This window comes from Manis javanica, chromosome 4, assembly GCF_040802235.1.
Source record: "Manis javanica isolate MJ-LG chromosome 4, MJ_LKY, whole genome shotgun sequence".
Classification (NCBI taxonomy): domain Eukaryota; kingdom Metazoa; phylum Chordata; class Mammalia; order Pholidota; family Manidae; genus Manis; species Manis javanica.
In genome coordinates, this window is record NC_133159.1 from 174354251 (window position 1) to 174376252 (window position 22002).

Below are 22002 nucleotides of genomic sequence, written 5' to 3' on the forward strand. Positions count from 1 at the left end.
GCTGTATCCAGTTTTGTTCTCCAGCACTCACAACGATGTACCTCCTTGTCATTAGCAGTTCAGCTCGTCCTCCCCAAAGGCCGAGATCCCAGTGTCCAAAAGCCACTGATGTGAGCTCAGAAACTTCAGGACTACCTGAGCGGCAGCCCCTCCTCAGAAGACAGCCGCACCCGTTCCTCAGTGGGTGGTAATTTTTATTTCGTGTTCATATATAGCCATAGTCTCTTGGTGTTCTTTTTGTGTCCTTACAGTTCTTTAATATCTGATGTTCGGATTCTTTATTTTCTCTGTTTAAATAACTCATGTGATTCCCGTCCCCTGTTTAGTACTGATTGATAAAGAAATTGATAAGAAGAGTGATCCCAGGAAACATATTGAAGGTAGTATTTGGATTGATTAGGTAAACAGATTGCAGGTGCATACGCATATGTTGCCCCCCTCCCCAATCCAAAATGGTCCACCAGGAGTGAGTCCTCTTTTTGAGAGGTAGATGGTAAAATTTCTGCAACTTCTCTTTTACCTGCCATGGAATATCTTGACATAGTTGGACATTTGGACACCTAAACCTCACCAAGGATGGGAGTCCCTAAAATTGTGTACTGTTTATTTTCCACTCTCCGATTGTCATATTTTAAAGCATCTGAACTATTTGGTACTACAGGTAAAATCAATAATCAAAATAAAATATTTATTGTGTGGCCTCAATGGCAGAGAGGAGATGACAAAGTAGAGTCACTTATCTTGATGAAACACCAAAGATCTTATCCAACAGGAAGAAAAAGAGAGAAAAATAATTGAAAAGCATTAACAAAATCTTAGGAGCCCATAAGTCAAAACCAAAAAGAGTCCGGGTTGGTACACACATGGAAAACATCTGATGAATGCCATGCAGGCTTTTAAAAAAAGAATGGTTAACGAGAGATAGGCTACTACTTGTTTTGTGAACCTAACTGAGCTGATTGTCTCGTAAAGCAATCCCAGGATTTTAAAAAGACCCAGAATCTTATATGATAACATCAAAAAATTTAAGGATACGATCCAGAATTACTTAGATGTAATTATGAAGGGCCAAGAACATCTCAGCAACTTGCAGGGGAATGGATAACGCTAACACTGGGATTATCAGACAAACGCTTTCAAGCACCTGTTTTAACTAGGCTCCAGGAAGTAAGATAAAATGCTCATGAACTGAGTGGAAAGATAGAAAGTCTCCACAGAGAAACAGAAGATAGGAAAAAAGAACCAAATAAATTATTTAAAACCTAACAATAAAAATCATTGATTTTAAAAAGTAACTAAAATGTTCAAAAACCAACAATGAAACGGAGATTATAGTGGAAAAAGTCAGTGAAGAGAGATCAGTTGAAATCATCCACTCTGAACAACAGAGGAAAAAAAAATATTGAGAAAAATGAACAGAACCCCGGGTACCTCCAGGACAGTTCAAAGGATGACATTCATGCCATCAGAGCTCTAGAAAAAGAGGCTAAAGAGTGTGGTACAGAAAAGCAGCTGAAGAAATTATGGATGAAGACTTTGCAAATTTGGTAAGATGTCACTTTTCAGAATCAAGAAGCCCAGTGAATCCCAAATAGGATGAACTAAAAAAACAAAAAACAAAAAACAAAAAAACAAAAAAAAGCATAAAACAAAAAACTAAATCCCACACCCAGACACATCATAATCAAACTACTGAAAACTACGAACAAGGAAAAAACTTTGACATCTGCCAGAAGAGGAAAATGAAACGAAGTAGTACATACAGGGAAGCAATCATTTGGGTGACCACGGGTTTCTCATTAGAAAACAAAAATAACCAGACAAAAAAATAAAGAAAATTGATCTTATTTGTATTTCCTAAAATGAGGGGTCAATATACATTATGGTGATGCAAGCTAGCTAGTTTTTTTTTTTTAAGTAAGCAAGAAAAATGCTCTCTGTGATAGGAAACAAGAGTTTTTACTGTTCTCTGACATCAACACTGCATGGAAATATATAGAAAATGTGAAACCTCTTTTTATTTCATCTTAGTGTAAAAACCTCATCTCTGAATGAAATCTGTAGATGTTTATTTTTCCTAAAACTGCATGAAATGGCATTGCCTATAATACTCTGATATTCTCAATGTCCACCAATCTTTTAACAGAGTTTTATCTTAAATTTGGTGACTTCATTCATGAGGGACAGTATCCTATATAATGGTGTTCTATAGTAGTTTCTAAATGAAAAACAGAAAATAGTGTTTGCAAAGACTTGCGTAATCAACAGAAACAAAGAGAGATCCTAATAAATAGATTTGTGATGCAAATTACATTGCTTTTCAGTCTTTCAGCATTTAGTGCATTAAAAGCAGCAGTTAACACAAAGAGAAAATAGGCTCATTACGGATCAGGAACCTCAAGTATAGAATTCATGTCTTTTTCATTTTTTAAAAAATAGCTCAAATCTGGCATAGAAAAGAGTAGTATGGTTTGAAGCAGCCTTGAACCACAAAACCACATGATATAAAAATCTCCTTGTAATGCACTACGCTGGCAAAAGCTTCCTTTAATATTTCCCTGTACGAGGACGTAAACCAATCTCCTCTTTATTGTCCAGACTGATATTTTTGTCTGATGAAAGGAACAGAGAACTGAAATAGTTTCATCAGAAAAGAATTTTAAAATATGTTTAAAAAGTGACAGGTCAATCCTTATTTTGTTACTTCTGTATCTTTAATTATTTCCTTGCAAAAACAAATTGAGAGGTGGGCAGTCATATTGTGAGGAAACATCAGAGGAAACAGCATGTTTTTCAAAGTCTCCGAGTCATGTGGCTGCCGCTGTGCGCCTTTGTCTCAATGGTTTCCTGAACATGGGGGGAAAACCCTACTCCCGTAATATTACTTAAGCCTTCTCTCTTGGTCCTTTTTTAGGGTGGTCATTGGGGGAATCGCCAGATGGGAAGAAACCTTTCAAGTCCATCACTCCTTTCCTATCCCTTCAACACCTTCTGATGTCCAGTGGGGCTTTCACAGGTTCTAGAATTACTGCAATGATTCAGCAAGCTCTTTGAGTTGTGTTCAGGAAGGGAATAGTACTCTCTTCTTAATTCTTCTAGGAATTCACCTTTCTTTCTCAAGAATACAGACAAAAAAGCCAAAATATTACTTCCAGTGAATTAATCAAAATAATCATTTCAGAGTTAAATGCTATATTTTCAAAGACAGGGTTGGGAGCGATGAAACAGGAGTAAGCAAGCAGGTCATTGACCACTGTTGATATGAAACACTACCCTCAAAGTCTGTAGTACACAACCATTTGAATGTAGGAGAACAAAAATTAATAGCAGGTAAAAAATAATCCCAACTGTGAGAGTAACATGAAGTGGGAGACAGTCTCATAGGATAAACTCCCAGGAGACAGCGTCAGAATTGGATTGAATTGCAGTACACCCAGCTGGTATTGGAGAATTGTTTGGTGTGGAAAATCTCTATACATCTGGTGTCAGAAGTGAAATGGAGTGTGACAGTAAAGGAAACACACTGGATTTTTTCAGAGACATAGAAACACCAGCATTATTTGAGAAACTTAGTGGTGGCCATCCTCTGACAGAATGAGATATTGTAATACAATTTGGCTGTTGTTAACAATGGCACCGATTAGATGTTAAAATAATAGAGGTGGAGGTTTGCTTAATCACCAGAGGCAAGATGGGTGCAATTACTATAATGGATGCAAAGTAAAAGTGACATCGAGGGGGCCCTGTTCTATAGGGGGTTGTACAGAGGGGTATTATCACCACAGGGATATTATAGGACAGCCAAAAAAGATATTGTTCAAACTATGCAACAAAAAATAAAAGGATGGATGGTCAGGAAACTGAAGTCAGCCACAAGAATAAAATGTCAAGATCCTTTCCTCAGTTTTTGGACTTGAGTCACTTTTGAGATCTAGAAACCACTGATTGAGACAGATTCTGGGTCCCTACCACACGAGGAACACTACAACATCATGTTAAATTTATTACCAAACATTTCAAGGATTTTTGGACAAAGGGTGACTGACATTGGTACTCTGATAGCCTAAAGCATCCTCATGGCCCCCCATGTAGATAGAGTATTTTGGGGCCATGCAATTAATAGAGTTCTTGCAGAGGTCCACCTCACAGTGAGTCCAGAATAATCTGTGGACCCACCCACTACCTGGGTCATAGTTCCCAAAGGTATAATTAAATAGATATACTTGATACTTGACAAATTGCTTTGTTTTTCTGTCATGTGTATTATTGTGGGGGAGGCCAAGTGGTAAGCTTAGCCAAGATGGTAAGTCCAAAGCAACTGTGCATTAAGGATACGTCACTATCCTTAATGACATAAACAACTCTAAAAAGATCAGATAGTCCTATATGATGACAGTGAATTATCATCATTCAACCAAGTAACAACTCCTGTTGTAATTGCTGTTCCATTTATAGTATCTATGCTTGAGCAGGTGAAAATGGACTCAGGTACATGGTACACAGCCTTTGATCTGTTAAATGTGTTCTCTTTCATCCCTATCAGGCAAAAGGCTCAGAAATAGCTCAAATTCACATGCAATGGGTGACAGTAAACATTTCCAGTCTTGCTTCACAGCTATGTTAACTGTCTTGCCATTTTTTGTACCATAGTTTGAAGAAAACTGAATTCTCTGGAATTCCTTCAGAATATTATATTGATTCACTTGGTGACATCATATGGATTGGAGCAAATGGACAAGATTGGGGAGTTCATTGGATCAGATGAACAAAGTCTGCACGTAGTTCACAAACATGTCAGTTTAATGTGAGGGGCCAAAACAAAGGCAGCTGGATGCCGCCCCACAGCTCTCTGAACGAACGGCCCAGAAGGGCGGCGAGGAGAGGAAATCCAATGGGAGGGCTTCAGGCCATGACCTCGGGACTTCACTTTGGGAAGGAAGAGAGGTTACATAAGTTGTAGCCAGGGGTGAATGGGTTGGCTGGTTAATCAAGGACTGGAAAGAGAAAGAGTAAAAACTTACTGTACCAGATTCCCTCAAAATTCATGTCCACCCAGATCCTCTGAATGTGCCTTTACTTGGAAATAGTGTCTTTCTGATGTAATTTGTTAAGATGAGGTCTTGCTGGATTAGGGTGGGTCCTGCCCCATGGACTAAGTGTCCTTATAAGAAGAGGAGAGGATGAGCCTATGTGATGACACAGAGGGATGAAAGGAAGAACGCCACATGACAACAGGGGCAGAAGTTGGAAAGATGTCTGTATGAATCAAGGGATGCCAAGGATGGGTGGCAGCTATCAGAAGCCAGGAGAGAAGGGTGGAACTTTCCTCCCTAGCAGCCTTCCCCAAAAATCAATTCAGCTGACACTTGGCCTTCAGACTTCTGGCCTCTACAGCTGTGAGAGAATCAATTTCTGTTGTTTGAAACCATCCAGTTTGTGGTAATTTGTTACAGTGGCCCTAGGAAACTAATAGGATTGGAGACAAAAAACTCTGGGGAAGTTGCATATGGAAAGACTAATAGAAGAGATGAAAATAAGCATTTTGTATTTCATGTTAACATCTACCAGAGATCATCTGCTCCCAAGAGTCCTCAAATATCCAAAGACACTGATTGGATGTCAGCCAACCTCAGTGGTGGTGACCATTCACCACATCTCCATAACTGACTACCACACTTGTGTATTACACTAATGTTTTTATTGTTCTAGAGTTAGATAAATGTTCACTTTCAGAAGATAGTACTCAAATGGAAAATGCAAAACAAACCTGAGAGTTAGATGTAAAATACAAAGTTCAAAGTCTTTAGGAAGTGTAATATATATGGTATTTTTATTTATGTCATACACACACACACACACACACACACACACTTTTACACATAGATTCTACACCCAAATATAAGCTGGAGAATAAAGCAACATTATGCAGATTTGAATCGTTGCCTGTTTTGTCTGGCTTTGGCTGCAAAACTGTGTGTCAAAAAAGTTTGAATATATTTGTGTCTATTATTCATGAAATCAGCCAAAGGTATGGGAGGCCCGTGGCTTTAGCCAGTTTAACAGCCATTGTTTAGTCTGCCGAGTTTCATGTACAAATTAACTTCCTATTTCTTTCTATACACAAGCATGCCATTATTGCTTACAAACATCGCCTTATAGTTCAGTAAGTAAAATTAAATAAGTAAATAAATAAATATCCTTTAAAAAACATATGAAAGAATATGGAAAAGACATATGAAAAACATCTAAATAAATCACTGTGGCTATGTAAGGAAATCTCTGATAGGATCAGGATTAAACAAGGCAGATTTTAAAGCCCATATACTTGTAGAACAATTAAGAAGATACGATGTGAGGAATGTAATTAAATAAGCTCAATAGTTTCCTATAAAGAAAATAGAAAATTTGTAAAGCCATGCATGGCCCATGTAGCTTGGTTCCAAACCAGTGTCACAGTTAAAAGGACTCAGTCCAAGCAACCAAAAGTAATTTCAAAATGTATAAATTTTGCATGACAATCCCTTAAATCACCCATAATTAGGACCATACAGGATTTTGAGTTGTAAGGCCTATGTTGTAATATGTACTTTAATGTATAATTCATATAGTGACATACGTATATAATATAAATAATACAATGCAAATTTAATTTTACATTATTTTAAATCACATAACAGAAACAGGAGAAAATAATGCCATGCATAGATAGTTTAATTCCTTTCAAATTTAATAAGTGCATTCTTTGCAGCTAGTATTATCCAAATCCTTCACCTTTATTCTTTAGGTAATGAATATATATATATATAATCCTCAGCAAAACTAGCTAGCAGCAAATTTATATTTGCTTCACTGACGTGTTTCCTTTCCACAATACAGCTGTAATTCCACTTTTCTCTTTCACTCCACTAAAATAAAACTTCCAACCTTCACACGTGGAGTGCTTTCTGTTTCCATCCTACCTTGCTTCTTGTTCTCAACGACAGAACTGAATCTTCTCAAGAGCGAATGGTGGCTCAAGACAGTTCTCTGCTGTGAGAAGGAGGGAAGGAAAATCTACAAACTCTCAAAGGTTCATCCATTTTATCCTGTAATAAGAGCAATAAAAAGAAGAACAAAGGAAGAAGGCAATGAGCATGCGTTGCATAATTACTTTGCATACTCACTCTTTTAACCATATAAATTGCCATAGCAGTTAGTTGAAAATGATTGAATATTGGCTCTTTCATATGATTCAGCCTAGTGCAACCAGGTACATGCAAAAATGAGAAACGATGCACGTCTTTGGTCTTCTACAGTAAAAGGAGAAAAATAATGGGTAAAATGAGCATCAAATAATCCAATCACTTTACATCAATTTCCCTATAATCCTATCTTTGCATGTGCCATCAAGAAAAGTTGGGGCTATTTATTTCCATTATTAAATGGTGTACCACCCAAGATTCCAGTGAATCTCCATGTACAGCAGAGACCTTTCTTTCTGCCTGTCCTACTAAGATGCCCTCTCAGAACATCTTGATTGTCCTCTAAACCCACACAGGCCCAGACAACACCCAGACTGACCTTCCTGCTCTGAACTATATTCCTTCTAATATTTTCTCCTACACACTCTGGGACCTTTACTTGTATTATTTCCTTCAAATCTTTCATTATTTTCTCAAACTAAAACTGTACATGCTATGCTAAGTCAAATAGTTGATCATTTCCTACGTTTTCATTTATTTTATTCCATAACAAAATATCATGATAAGGTTCTAATGCCAATGCATGATGTCAGTGCCTAAGCTGAGAAATGAAACCAAGTGATGTCATGAACTTTATCAGTTGGAATAAAACAGGTTGATTGTAGTTTGCAGCTTAAAATTGGTTAATAACAGCAAGTGCAGCCCTTGGAAAACATGTATAAAACTCCTTTCACATGTGCCTAATAATTCTAGAGAGATTATTCCAAAGGGGAGAAAAGTACCTTAATTATTGGGCTTTCAAAAAATGAGCAGAAGTGGATTAATTGAATTGCTTAATCAACAACATACAGCCAAAAGCCTTTGCGTGTGTAGAATTAATCATCTTATTGTAAGATTCATTAAAAAGTAATTCATTAAAATTATGAGAACATTGCTCAGCTGGAAATAATTTTGTTCCATTAGAAATAAAAATAATGACACCTTGGAAAACACAATTTTGACAATATTTTGCTGTATGCCTTGTCTTAAAAACAAGGATTTTGTTCACTCATGCAGTGCATAACACTAAAATCATATTTCCAATCATCTAAGGTATCTGAATGGCAAAAATCAGAGTTTGATCCATTTTGGTAACAGCCCTTTCCCCTTAAAAGAACCTCTCAGCCTTGGTTAACAGTAAGTAAAAATGTGGAACTCTTTATTCTTCTTCACTCTAGAAGGATTGTATTTTCAATGTATTTATAGTTTTTAGAACTGAAAATCTAGTGAGCTGCTCATGAATAGAAGGTTTAGAAATTATACCTAGAACTTACTTTTCAAATATAATTAAATGGTTAAAAATGAAGTACTCTTCACTGGCGGGGGGTGGGGGGGGAGAAAAAGAAGGAAATTGGCAATATTAGAAGGGTGTCAATTGTTAAATCCTTTGACATTTAAATAATCATTCTTAAAGTACTACTAACTCTAGCTTCCTGAAGACAGTCAAGTATGAAATGGCTCCCTGTGAAAAAAAAAGAAAAGTTTCCAGGAATTCCCCAAAATTCATCATTGTTTTGGGGCACGCTGGATAGGTGTGAGTCAACTTTAAATTGACAAAGATGTTGGCTGTTCCAACAAATTATCTAGAGGAAATGCTTCTGTTTTATTCTCTTTTGGCTACACATGTGCCTGGTAATGGCCATTGTGTTTGATGATCATTGGGTCTTGCTAGTCACTACCTTTGATCCCCTCGAGGACTATAGTTTTGAAGAGGAGAGTTGACACTGATGTAAACACTGAGGATGACTTCCAAACTCGATCTTTAGATGCTAATATATTACTGAATTTGGTTATCGAGATATGATGTTAGAGGTAATCATAGTAATAACAATAAAAACCAAAGTTACCATATCTACTGAATATTTAGGCACCAGGCACTGAGCTACCTGAATTAATAAGAACCTTGTGCTTTCACTCTTGTTTTCTTCCCCTATATAACCTTAAAAAAAATTCTCCTCTTTTGTCCATAATAATTCATCTCAGAGCCTTAGTTTACATACCCCATTCGACAAGACTGAAGCTTGAAATGTAGCCAAGGACCATCTTTTGTTCTTTAAACATTTCCCTTGAGCATTTCCCCCACCACTGCCAAGTGGTTTATCAAATATTCTTCCAACATGAAAGAGGGGGAAAAAAATTCTCCTGCTAAGGAAATAATATTTTTCCATATTGTTACATTATTAATGAGTCTAGAAAGTTCATTTGAATTGTATGGCCGCAGTCTCTAGCTCTAATTAGAATCACCTGAGAAGCCTTAAAAACACATTTTCCTGGGACCCCTCCCAGACCTACTGCTTTGGAATCTCCAAGGGTAGACCAGGAACTCTGAATGGGTTTCATTTGTCTCAGGTGATTCTGGGGAGGATTCACATTTGGGAACCACTCATCTATGAAAATAGCTTTATTATATACCCAGGGCCTTCCATTTACCAATATTTTCCCAAAGTATTTTGGCAAGTGACCAGAATGTGGCCACACAGAAAAGATATTGGTGATCTGTTTCTTCATCTTTCACTTTCAATAATTTCCTTATATACTGTAAAATGACAGAGACAAAACTTAAGATGGAACTGGTGTTTTTCAGCATGCTGCATGCCCTGGCAGAGATAGTTAAGGAAATACTTATCTAGCCTTTCCTCCTCCAAACCCACGCTGTCTCCTTGGTAGGGTGTGTTAAATATTACAGAAGGCCTGTGCTGATTCTCAAGTTACTGATAAGAAAGCCATTTTATTTTTGAAGCTATGAAGGAGCAGTTAAAATGAACAGTTGTCTAGTATAACGTCAACTTTTTGATTCCTGGAAAAAAAATGGCTAGTAATACAAAGCTGATAACTCTATGAAGTTTGTTAAAAAATTTACATCATTTGTGGGAATCTTGGTTCATAAAAATTTGGGGAAACAATTTGTTGACTCTAGAGTTAAAATGCAAAAATTACTGATTTCATTAAGAAAAAAAGTCAACATCTCAATCATCCATGTGTCATTTAATTATCTTTTGCTACTAAATATTTAGAAACAAATGCCATGCTTGTAAATATAGTTTGCATGCTTATCAGGAACAAGGCACAAATATTACAGCATGAATTCTATAATTTTTTCACAAAATATGTTGTTTGGTTGGAGTGAAGCAGAAATCAGATTGAAGTTCTCAGGATATATTTGTCAAATTGATGTTTTCTTATGTTCAGATGAAGTGGAAGGTCAGGGATTTCTTTTCCATTATTTTCAATTTTAGTATATGTGAATTCAAGTTCCATTTGAGTACAAGAAAACTGTGTTACTCATAGCTACCGCCTTTGTAACAAGAGGATGTAAATAATTTTGTATTATTAACATGTTTCATTGTGATCTAATTGTTAGTATTACCTTACATGCCTCCAGCCCCTTCCGGCTTATAAAATGTTTCCACATCTATCATTTCTTTGAATTCAATGTGTACCTTTCACTCATATTTTAATATTTCTCAAATAATGGAATGGACCTTCCATTATTCCCAGGGAATTATTTGGAATAAAATCAATATACTTACTTAATGTGCTAATGGTGTTCGGTATTCAAAAGCTTTCTGCAAACCTTACTATAATCCATGGCAAGCTAAAATCAAGGAAACATGGTATTATTTCAGTTGATTCTACATACAACACCATACAACTGACAGGGTTTCTATTTTCCTCATTTAAGCAATAAGGACATTATGTCTTTGGATTCGAGTATGCTTCCCAATGGATTGTACTGTTGCTGAAGTTATTACATGTCAAGATTTAGTTATTTTAGCAAGGAAAAGTATTCAGTCTGTCTCCCAACACAAACATCTAGACAAAAGAATATAGTGGCGTTCGGTATAGTTTTCTCTAGCATGAGTTTCCAAGAGGAAATATAATACATTTAGTTTCAAGCATCCTTTGTACAAGAAGAGTCATGGGGTAAATATCTCTGTTATGCATGTGGCTCAGGCAAAGCGAACTCCATCCTTTCCATTTCTTTGTTTGCTGAAGAATGCTACCTACCCAATACCCCGTGATAATCTTTGGCCCGTGAAACACACCAAGCTCTGCCTGTTTCTCTCAACTTGGTGGTGACAGCTTCCAGCTGGACACCTGATCAATCATACCTGTCACTGGCCTCCAGGTCCAGGGCGTGATTGCTTTTGTTTGTTTGTTTTCTTAGCTTGCCCCACTGCTTTCCTGGCAGCCTTCCTTGCTTGTCCATTAAAAGCCAAATGAGAAAGTGGCGAACTCCGCCATCTGGGAAAAAGGGAAAGCGCCTGGCAGATCTCACTGGGCTTGATTCTATCAAAGCTCCTAGAGGCGGCAAACACTTTCTCCCTGCAGACATGCTCTGGCTGCATGGGTAGTGATGAAGGAGGAAAAGGGGGTTTTGGTGGGGCTTTGGTTTTGGTTTTTGGTCCCTCCGCCCCACCCCAGATCTCTCTGTAATTTTTTATTTATTTATTTTTTTGGTAGGTAATTAATTTTTATTGAAGCGTAGTTGACAGACAGTATTACATTAGTTTCAGGTGTACAGCACAGTGATTCAACATTTATATACATGATAATTCTAGCTACCAGCTATCACCATACAAAGTTGTTACAATATTTTGACTATATTCCTTATGCTATACATTACATCCCGGTTACTTATTTATTTTACAATTGGAAGTCTGTAGTTTTTTTTTTTTTGAGAGGGCATCTCTCATATTTATTGATCAAATGGTTGTTAACAACAATAAAATTCTGTATGGGGGGGGTCAATGCTCAATGCACAATCATTAATCCATCTCAAGCCTAATTCTCGTCAGTCTCCAATCTTCTGAAGCATAACGAACAAGTTCTTACATGGAGAACAATTCTTACATAGTGAATAAATTACATGGTGAACAGTGCAAGGACAGTCATATCACAGAAACTTTTGGTTTTGATCATGCATCATAAACTATAAACAATCAAGTCAGATATGATTAGTCGTTTGATTTTTATACATGATTTATATGTGGATCCCACATTTCTCCCTTTATTATTATTATTTTTAATAAAATGCTGAAGTGGTAGGTAGATGCAAGATAAAGGTAGAAAACATAGTTTAGTGCTGTAAGAGGGCAAATGCAGATGATCAGGTGTGTGCCTATAGACTAAGTATTAATCCAAGCTAGACAAGGGCAGCAAAACATCCACGGATGCAGAAGCTTTCTCTCAGAACAGGGGGGGGTGAGGTTCTAAGCCTCACCTCTGTTGATCCCCAAGTTTCTGTAATTTTGGCATGGATTAGACACAGGATAAAATCGAGGATATCTTTGAGAAAATGCTTGCTGTAATGAAATGCTTGTCTCCTTGGACCATTCAGATGAGTATTTCAATCTCTACAGGCAAGTGACCGTTAACAAGGCTTTTACAAAATGTAAGGGGCTTTCTTTGGCTCCTGGAAGGAAAGTAGTACACTTTATATTTATTTATTCATGATTTATGAGAGATGTGACATAAAATGCTCCTCCATCTAACCTTTTTCTTTTTTAAGCCTCAAAATGTGAAATTTAACAGCAAGCAGGATTTACAAGACCATATCAGTTAGTACTCAGGATGAAAATGACATGTAAACACAGCTATCTTTCCTCAAACATAGAGAATTTTACATCTTGAGAGCATCTTTAGCAAAGAGCCCTGAAGAAATCATTCAGGTATACCATGTTAGTGTGTTTCTCTTTCTTTTCTTACTTGCTTCTATGTCAAACCAAGTTACCAACCACAGAATATGTTCCATTTTGCCAGTCCTACTATAACATTCTATGCAATTTGATTTCTGCAGAAACAAAGAACAAAGATTGGTGTCTAGACAGTACTCACAACACTTTGAAGACAGTACTTAACTACCCTTTGAAGAGTGGAAAATAAGGAAATTAGAAAAAGGCATTGAGCAAGCTGCACAAGTTTACAAATATTGATCTCCCTTGACTTATGATGGGGTTATGTCCCAATAAACTGATTTTAAGTTGAAAATGTGTTTGATACACTTAACCTACCAATCACAGCTTAGCCTTGCCTACCTTAAATGTGCTCAGAACACTTACCTTATTCCGGAGTTGGGCAAAATCACAAAACACAAAGCATATTTGATAATAAAGTGTTGAGTATCTCCTGTAATCCATTGCATGTGGTCCTAAAGTGAGAAGCAGAACTCTTGTATGGGCACAGATGGGCGTCAGGGTATCAGCTGCTGACCCTCATGACTGCATGGTTGATGAAGGCTGCACCTGGCAACAGTTACCCAATTCACATGAGGACTGGGCAACATATCACTAGTCCAGGAAGAGATCCAAATTCAAAAATCAAAGTACATCTTCTACTGAATGCATATTGCTGTTGCACTATCATGAAGTCAATATATCATAAGCTGACGTGTTGTAAGTTGGAGACCATCTGTAGTCACAGTGCAAATAGATACACATGGCCAGGGTCCAGTCCCAACAGAACCACTCTCGTGCAACAGTATTCCCATACCCGCCTAAATTCAACCCGAAAATAATGTTCAAGGTACAGGAAAGGCATGTATAAACACTAAGACCTCTCCATTCAAGAGAGACAAAGAGAACATGGCAGGAAACAAATGTCTTGGTAGAGTTTCTAGCAATAACTGTAAGAGCTGTGGTGTTGAGACGGGCTGAAACCCAGACTGTCCCTTCTGCCATAATTGAAGAAAAAGAAAAACAACTGAATCATCAGCATATGCTCAGCTGCCCTCAGAGCCAGGTCAGCCTTCAGGAAAAGAGTACCAAACGCTGCTGCTCGAATTCCCATGCTCCCTCTCTCTAATCACCTCTACCATTTAGAAAATTTACTTCTTTTTCACACTTTATTCTGGAACATAAGTCAATTTGATGTAATGATTTTATTGCTGACATCAATGGTATGGTGGTGGGTGGGGGCAGGTGCATAGGTGATGAACTACCAAAATGATTCAATTGTTCATTTCTTTGACAAAAGAACTTTGCTTGTCTGTTATGGCTGAGGTACATTACGTTACACAAGGTAATATGTCATATTGCAATTAAAATCGGGCATTTCTGAACCTATTGTCATCTATGATTGAAGCTTCCTTCATATAAGTATGTGAGATAATGTTGTCATCATTCCTACAGGAAATTATATCTTACAAGTTTTCCTATAACCAGTAAAATTTCTATCCAATAGGAACTGGAAATGAGATTTAAAGTATAACAAGATAGAAAGACTCAAAGTTTTGCAGTATTGTGATAAAGCTCTAATTGCATAGAATTATTGTCTTACTCTGAAGTTCACTGGTGTCCTGTTAGAGCCGTCTGCCAAATGGGCATAATATTACATGAGTTAGTTGCAAATATACCAATAAATATAAAGTGAACAGCATTATGAGAATTCAGTACCTTTAAAAAGACCATGTGATTCATTCATAATATCAGTTTTGAAGGAAACTGGAAGAAGATAAGACAAACAGAATAGGTGATGAACTCCATTTAATAGTTCATTCCTGTGTCATTGCTACTGTAACATCATAGCTTCAAAGTGGATACCAAATATTTATTAATCACATAGATTTTACATAGAATGTTAGAAGCTGTCAGAATCCAGGAATCTTGTACCCCATCTTCATTTTTTAGATGATGGAATTCAACAACAATAACAGCTTATACTTTTGATAACATTATGTGTTATGTATGTTGCAAAGCACATAACAACATTGTACGTATGTTGCATTTAAACCCTACGACAAGGGAATGAAGCACAGCGGTCACTGGTACCATCTTTGGAGGCATACTGTTGAGTTTGCGCCTCAGCTCTTGAGCTTGGGCAAATCACTTCGTTTATATGAACCTTGGTTTCCTCTGGTATAAATGTAGATTTAAAAATAACACTTATATTTTAGGACTTACATATATGTCAGATGAACTGATGCACACAAAATACCAAGGAAGATCTCTGGCACACAATCAACATGCAATGAATGTGACCCACTATGCTACACTCTTCCAACTTGCAGATGAGGAGCCTGAAGTTTCAACAGGATAAGTGACTTGACAGGTATGACACAGGTAATGTGTCACAGCATGGACAGACCCATGTCAAAACCCTTCCACTAAATACAATACTAAAATGCCAATTCAACATTCTTTTCACAAACATTTACTTGGTCACTAATTTGTGCCAAGCACTATACTAAGCATTGAGGATGTGGAGATGATTAAATCTTACCTCAAAATTAAGTATAGAAGATAGAATCTTGGCAGTTACACAGCTTCAGTGGACAACAAATATTTATCTACTCCTGTCTCTCTAGTCCCTCCTATTCATTCAGTGCCTCTCATCACAAACTAATGTGTTGACTACACGGAGGAGGAGAAGGGATGTAGATCATGATAGCATGTGAAACACAATACGTTAACTCAGAGTATAAACCATGGAGCAGAAGTTCCAGTAGGACTTATTCTGTGACAGTGAGAGGACCTTGTCTTATGCACCCAATTATAAATTTAAAACTTTTGAAATAAAGGCAAGCAATAAGCCCACTTTGAGAGAGTTTAACCACTTACAACTTTCTTACAAAGCTTCACTGCTTGTGATTTGGAGAATCACAGAAGCTTGGCAAACTTCATAGTGAAAAGTTGTGCATGACTTTGCCAGGCATATACACATCATGAGAGAAGGGAGGGTGCTGGGCTGACTGTAGGGAAGAGGGAGGAAGAAGCCCACACAGAAATAGACAAAGATTGTATTTTCTTTCTTTAAAATTTATGCTCAATTAAGTGGGTGACACCAAGAGCCTTAATTTTAGGTAAGATGGTAACATAATCTGAGACTGTGGTATGGCACTCAGACAGCAGGAGGCACCAATCGATAGATGGTTGGCCACAACACTGATTTCTTTCGGAACAGAGTTGCAATGCCCCATGCAAGAGATTTGCCCTGTGGTAGTGATAATACAATGGGATGTATCTTCCCAAAATAGTTAACACTTATTCTAAGTGAAGCACATTATTGCTAAAATTCCTTCCAGATTCTTAGAGAAAGCATAGATGAGTTTGTGGTCTCTTGTAAAGCTTTCTCTGCACACACTTAAGTTTTGTTTTGTTTTGAACATGATTCTCCAAGTCCTCAGCTAGCCAAGTCTGTGCTTTATCTTCACGCTTTGGTATAATGCCTGAACAAGGCCTTTCAAAACAGCTTCCTGTCTGGCTTGTTTAAAACATGCCTCTTCACTGTCTCTGAGCTGAGCTGAAGGGGGGATATGAAGTCAACAAGTCCAAGGTGAAAATAAATAACCCTCCCAGTCAAACAAAACCCTTGCCTCAATCAATAGTTTCTGGCTTCAGTTCAGTTTCTACCCAACAAACTCCCTTAGATATCTTATTATCACACTTCCTTAAGGTTAACCCTTCAATCATTATCTTCTTTTGAGGTTCTAAACATCACGAATGCTAAAATGACTCAAGTATTATCATGTATTGATGATTCATGATGTCCTTCTGCAAATGAAAACTCAGCCGTCTAATCAATAAAATAATTTTGAGTCTTTGAACGGGTTCCAGGTCAATTTTTCTTGGCAGATTTTTGGCTTCCTAAATTGTACTGACCCAAACCATGAATAATGATCTAAAATTGCACAATATACAGAAACCATCTGTTCAATAGGAACAAGAGGATGATGTCATGGGGCCATTTCTAATCTCGATTTAAAGTCCTGCCAGTGCCGATGTCGCTGGCTTGACAACACACTGGCAGACTCCAGTTTGTTAACGATGAGTAGGTTCAAGAAGGAAATTATATCACTGAGTGGAGAGGGACTTCTCATGTTTTCTGGATTGGAGACGGACTAACAAGAGATGGCAAAGGCCAACAGTGGAATGACTAGTTTAGGCTCTGCTGCATTGACCTAGGTTATCGTAGTTCACAAACGAATCCTTGTCTCATTTGCATTTGTCAACAAAGATGCCAGTCCCCTAAAAAAGGAAGATGTTGCAGAAGCTTTCATAGGAGTAAAATATAATTGCACCAAAAGAAGATGGTAAAGAATCATCTTTGTTTAACTTTCCAGAAGGTCTGGGAGTCAAACTGTCTGAGACTGTAAAATAGATGAACAATGTATATCGTAGAGTGTTCTTGGTATACAGGTAAGAGTTCCTGCAGGAATTATAAAGTAATCATACATTTACATTCAACCCTGAAGGAGTCATCCTTTTTTGGGGCCCCACCACAACAAAAACAACAAGTAAATGATATGGAGAAGTTTGGGAGAACTACGAAGAGTACATCAAAAAGGATTAAATGTGTGAGATTTAATGTACATTTTAAAAAAGTACATTTGTGGGATAAATGTTAAAATACATGGGGTATTGTTGGGAAGATGAGCAGGAAAAGAACGTGACGAGCACAGACACATGGAATTCTTTGCTGCACAAACTGGTGCCTGTACACCCAAAAAATTCTACAGTTTAGGGAGTTACCATAGAAAGCACAGTTCAATGCTCTTCCTTTCCCATGTAGCACGTGAGTCTGATTACTAGTGGGCAGATATTTGTGTTTCTTTTCTACTTAAAACTGTGTCAGAGATCTCAATTTTCAAGTCAAATTGAGGGAATGAAGTTTCCCTTGTATATGATTAAGGGGCTTCTGTACTGAATTTTTGAAGTACATCTAATTAATAGATTAGATGTGTTAAACTGTATATTTGCTATCTAATCAGAGTAAAGGTAATTTATAGAAGCCATTGCTAATTATAATTGTACTGAAATAATGAAATAACATAGTAAACAAGTGTAAGGTTTTAGGTACAGCTCAGAAGTGTACAAAAGCATTACTAATTTAAAATTAGACATGTATGTGTATGTTTTCCTTTAAATTATCACATAAGAGCCTTTAAATTTAAAATTTTCCCTTAATTTTTAAGTGCAAAGAGCTCACACTTGTACAATGACATAAATCACATTTAATGTTACCTTAAGATGATGGGGTTTCCCATTAAGTTCACGGAAGAGAAAGAGTCTGCAGGTCTGAGGAAACAGACTAAGTAGATTCTACCCACATATTTCAAACCTTTTTGAGAAAAAAAGTAAGATATTAGTAGTAATTATAGAATTTTCCTAAAATAAGTCATATTCATATAAACATTGGAGAGTAAAAATTGAAGGGCTAAAGATATTTTATTATGAAACATAGAAAAAAAACGTTATCTAGAATGTGAATTTTATGAGATTAAGGAGAATTGCTAACAATTGTAAATTAATACCAAGACCCAGAGGGAATGGTCAAGGAAAAAAAAAGTTTTCTTGATTGCAGCCTAGTTAAGCAATTTAATTAGAATGTCTGCTTCTAAAATATGTGCAATTTTGCCAATGGGAAGTGTGTTTTCTGGTGATAGATAGAAACATTGATGACTCCCAGCCAGGATACCATTACAAGGACAAAAGGTCACCAGGCTCCCTTACAACGAGCACATGTTTTCCATTGGATGCCCCCTCCCCTGGCCATAGTGAATTTTCTTGCCACTCATTAGAATTTATTGACACTCAGTTCCCCGGCAGAAGAGACTGTGGAAAATGCAGTCTTACATCATCTATGTCTTCTTTCTCTGTGGTAATGAGTGAATGGTGTATCACATTGGCCATTTGGGTGATGAGAAAGCTGGGAGAAGAGGAGAGAAAGTGAGTTATATGTGCAAAATGTCCATTTCCCATTATGAAGCCTACACAGGCCTTTAAATGCTTCACTTATCTCATATTGTAAACTCCAACTTGAGGAGAAATATTCACCAGACAGGTCATAAATCATGCCGAGAGACAGGTGCAATAAATACCAATGTCAAAAAGTTACAAAGTAAAATTACATTGTTTTGACAAGGCTTCCAGATGCGCTGACAGCAGGGCAAGTATATGGCCTATTTTCTAGGAGCCCACAGTACTGGTACATGGGTGGGAGCAGGACCCCGAGCCATCGCCAGACCAGCACCCCAGAACTGTAAAGTTTGCCCACCTTGCTGTACTCGCGATGAGGAGAGCAAAGGTTCCCTACCTGTGCAGAGAAGCCATCATGTCAGGATGTTATCTGTGAAAAAAGCATTGAGCACAAAATCAAGTACCTCAAGGAAGGCATTTAATGTGTACATAACCCTGCATGGGAAATTTGCTTATAAATCAAATTGCTGTAGATTTTATATATATGCCCACACATATATACTTACATATATATTTAAATGTAGATTAAATATTTACTATTTAGTGAAATAACCCAGTGGCCCCATGGTCAATGAATTGTTACTTAGTCCTTACTTACCATTTGTGCAAATTAGATTTCAACATACTTAAATGAAAAATACCTTTACATGAGTTGTATAAAGTTGTATCAAGTTGATTTCTTGAACAAAGCAGTATGACTCGTTAAATTTAACTTCAAATAAATTATTGTATCCTAGTTTTCTCCTTACAGGTGTTAGCTGTAATTGAGATTTTATTAAAATGACAGACATCATATAGTTTTACGTATTTGTATAGATAAATACAACAGGATACCAAACACGTTCTCCCCTTTGGCTATATATTTCTTTCAGCTGCATGAAAAATACCAACATTATTCATTTAGCAGTTGACTTACATTTTTATTCATGCTCATGGTATAGAAATATCCGGCTCCTGGAGATGTACTAAGGGTCATAACTAATGAACTGAATAGTTGAACTTCCTTAAAAAGTTTAATCAGAAATAAATAAATAATTGAGATAAAACTGTCAGAACTTTGAGTGATAGAAACAATGATTTAAACTGCATGCCCCTGTGCATAGAAATGTTGAGTTTGTTCCTGAACGACTGAATTGCACAGTTCTGTTTTCATAACAATCCCTATCTGTTAGGTCAGTTTGTCTCAATCAATCCTATTATTCTTATTGTAAATCAAGTGATGTTTCATTCAATAATTTGCTAAATAGTAACTGAAAGAATTCCAAATTCTGGTTAGATCTGAAGAAAAAAAAAGGTAAGAACAACATCATTTTCAAAACATTTTGAAATGTATTTGGCCATATTTATACTGACATGGGATCTTGCTTCCCTCTTCTAAACTTGCTGCCAGATGAGAATCACTCTTCAGACTATAGCGTATATTAGAATCACATCCGGCCTGCAGACTGTTAAGCCAACTCAAGAGTCATTTACATAATCCCTCTAGAAACGGCTCCACAATAACAATTCAACTATATATTCTTAGTTAAGATGTTATTTTTCTCTTTTCCTCTTTTTGGAAAATAAATCACAAAAGTACTGAATTGATGTGTGTGGTATTCCAAAGGGGGAAATGAGCTCTATTATTGTGTACTTACTCCTTGGGAGTCAGGTGAGTCGCGTACCTCAACTGAAAATATGAATTCTTTTGCTGAGTTGTATTTGGTGAGTTAGACTCATGACCTAGGAGAGCATAAGTCAGGAGTGAAAGGCTGGTAGCCGCATCCTATAAACCTGGCCAATGTGTTGCCCTGGAAAGGAATGTGCTGCCATAAATGAAGGCACTTGGAGGGCAAGGGTCATGGTATGTAATTAGCACAGGCCATTTAAGGAAGAATAAGAAAATAATGTTTTACAAGCTGGTAGAAAGAGAAGCAAATAATCATTTAAATGTTCCAATTGTGAGTTCCGTCAGTGTGTGTGGTTTATTTTATAAGCAACTTTCTTTACTAGTAAGAGGCCAAAGCAACATTGAAAAATTAAGTGCTCATTGGAACCTTGCAGTATGCGCTCCACAGGTCCCTCTTTGAGCTTTCTTGTGTAAGGTTTATTCCCGGCACTCCATTTTTTCTCTTACCCTAAAACTCTTCCGATGTTCAGCAAATGAAATCAAATATGGAACTCTCTTTAGACTATAGCATATATTTTTGGCCAGTTTCTAGAAGGAAAGGAGCGCTGGATTCTGGTTTATTAAAGTGAAGCATTCACAAAGAAAGCTGAAAAGCTTTTCCCAGGGCAGCCCAGCTACCTAACACTTGCGATGCATTAATGTCACGCTTGGGAATATTCAGTTGCCCATTTCATTTAAAATAAATTAAGTGAATTTTCAGTTGTACCATTAGTATTGCAGCTGACTTATTGTTTAGTATAGGAAGTGACTTCTGTTTAAGCAGAGGTAAATTAGAAGTCACATGAAGTGAACATTTTATCTTCAGAGGATGTTTATAATTACATTCATTGAGTTTTAGATAGAAAAATAGAAACTTTAAACTTCTTTTTTTTAATTGTCATGATATTGGGGCAGTAAAACCCTCCCTACAGATATGTAAACTGAAAATAAAATATGAGAACTAAGTAAATAAAGGCACCTATCTACTTATAACAGGCTGCTAAGTGCATGTACTATTATTCCCTTTGAAATTCTATGCAAAGTTAGGTGTGATTTCTTATTCTGAAATACCATTAAGCAATTATTCTTTGTTATACTCGAGCCATTCAACTGGTCAACCCACAGTTGTTTCTATTCCAGTTCAAAGTTATGGTGGTTTGATTCTGAAACATTTCTTCATGACCTTGTTACCAGAGAATTTGCAATCTTTGATCAGTAAGTTGATAATGGATGAATATCTTATTGGTAAGGATGCCGTAAGTTTATTAAGATAAAACTCTGGGAACTGGTTCCATTCTTTGTTTCCTATCGTGGGCAGTAAAAAGAACAAATTAGTGGAGTGAAACATGATCTCTTGCCTGCTAAATTCCAAGGAACCAGTGTGATATTTAATTGCTTACAGATATCACGTTTTCAGCTAATTTTTATTTTTGTCTCC

The 22002-nt window shown here is 36.9% G+C and overlaps 1 long non-coding RNA gene across 1 annotated transcript; it reads right to left on the reverse strand.

Moving 5' to 3' along the window:
* Positions 1-18811: 18811 nt before the first annotated feature.
* On the reverse strand, positions 18812-19905 carry LOC140848778 (uncharacterized). The gene is made up of 3 exons (XR_012129896.1): positions 19558-19905; positions 19254-19286; positions 18812-18866 (listed from the first exon to the last, which is right to left on the reverse strand). It is a non-coding gene; the product is annotated as an uncharacterized lncRNA (long non-coding RNA).
* Positions 19906-22002: the final 2097 nt, after the last annotated feature.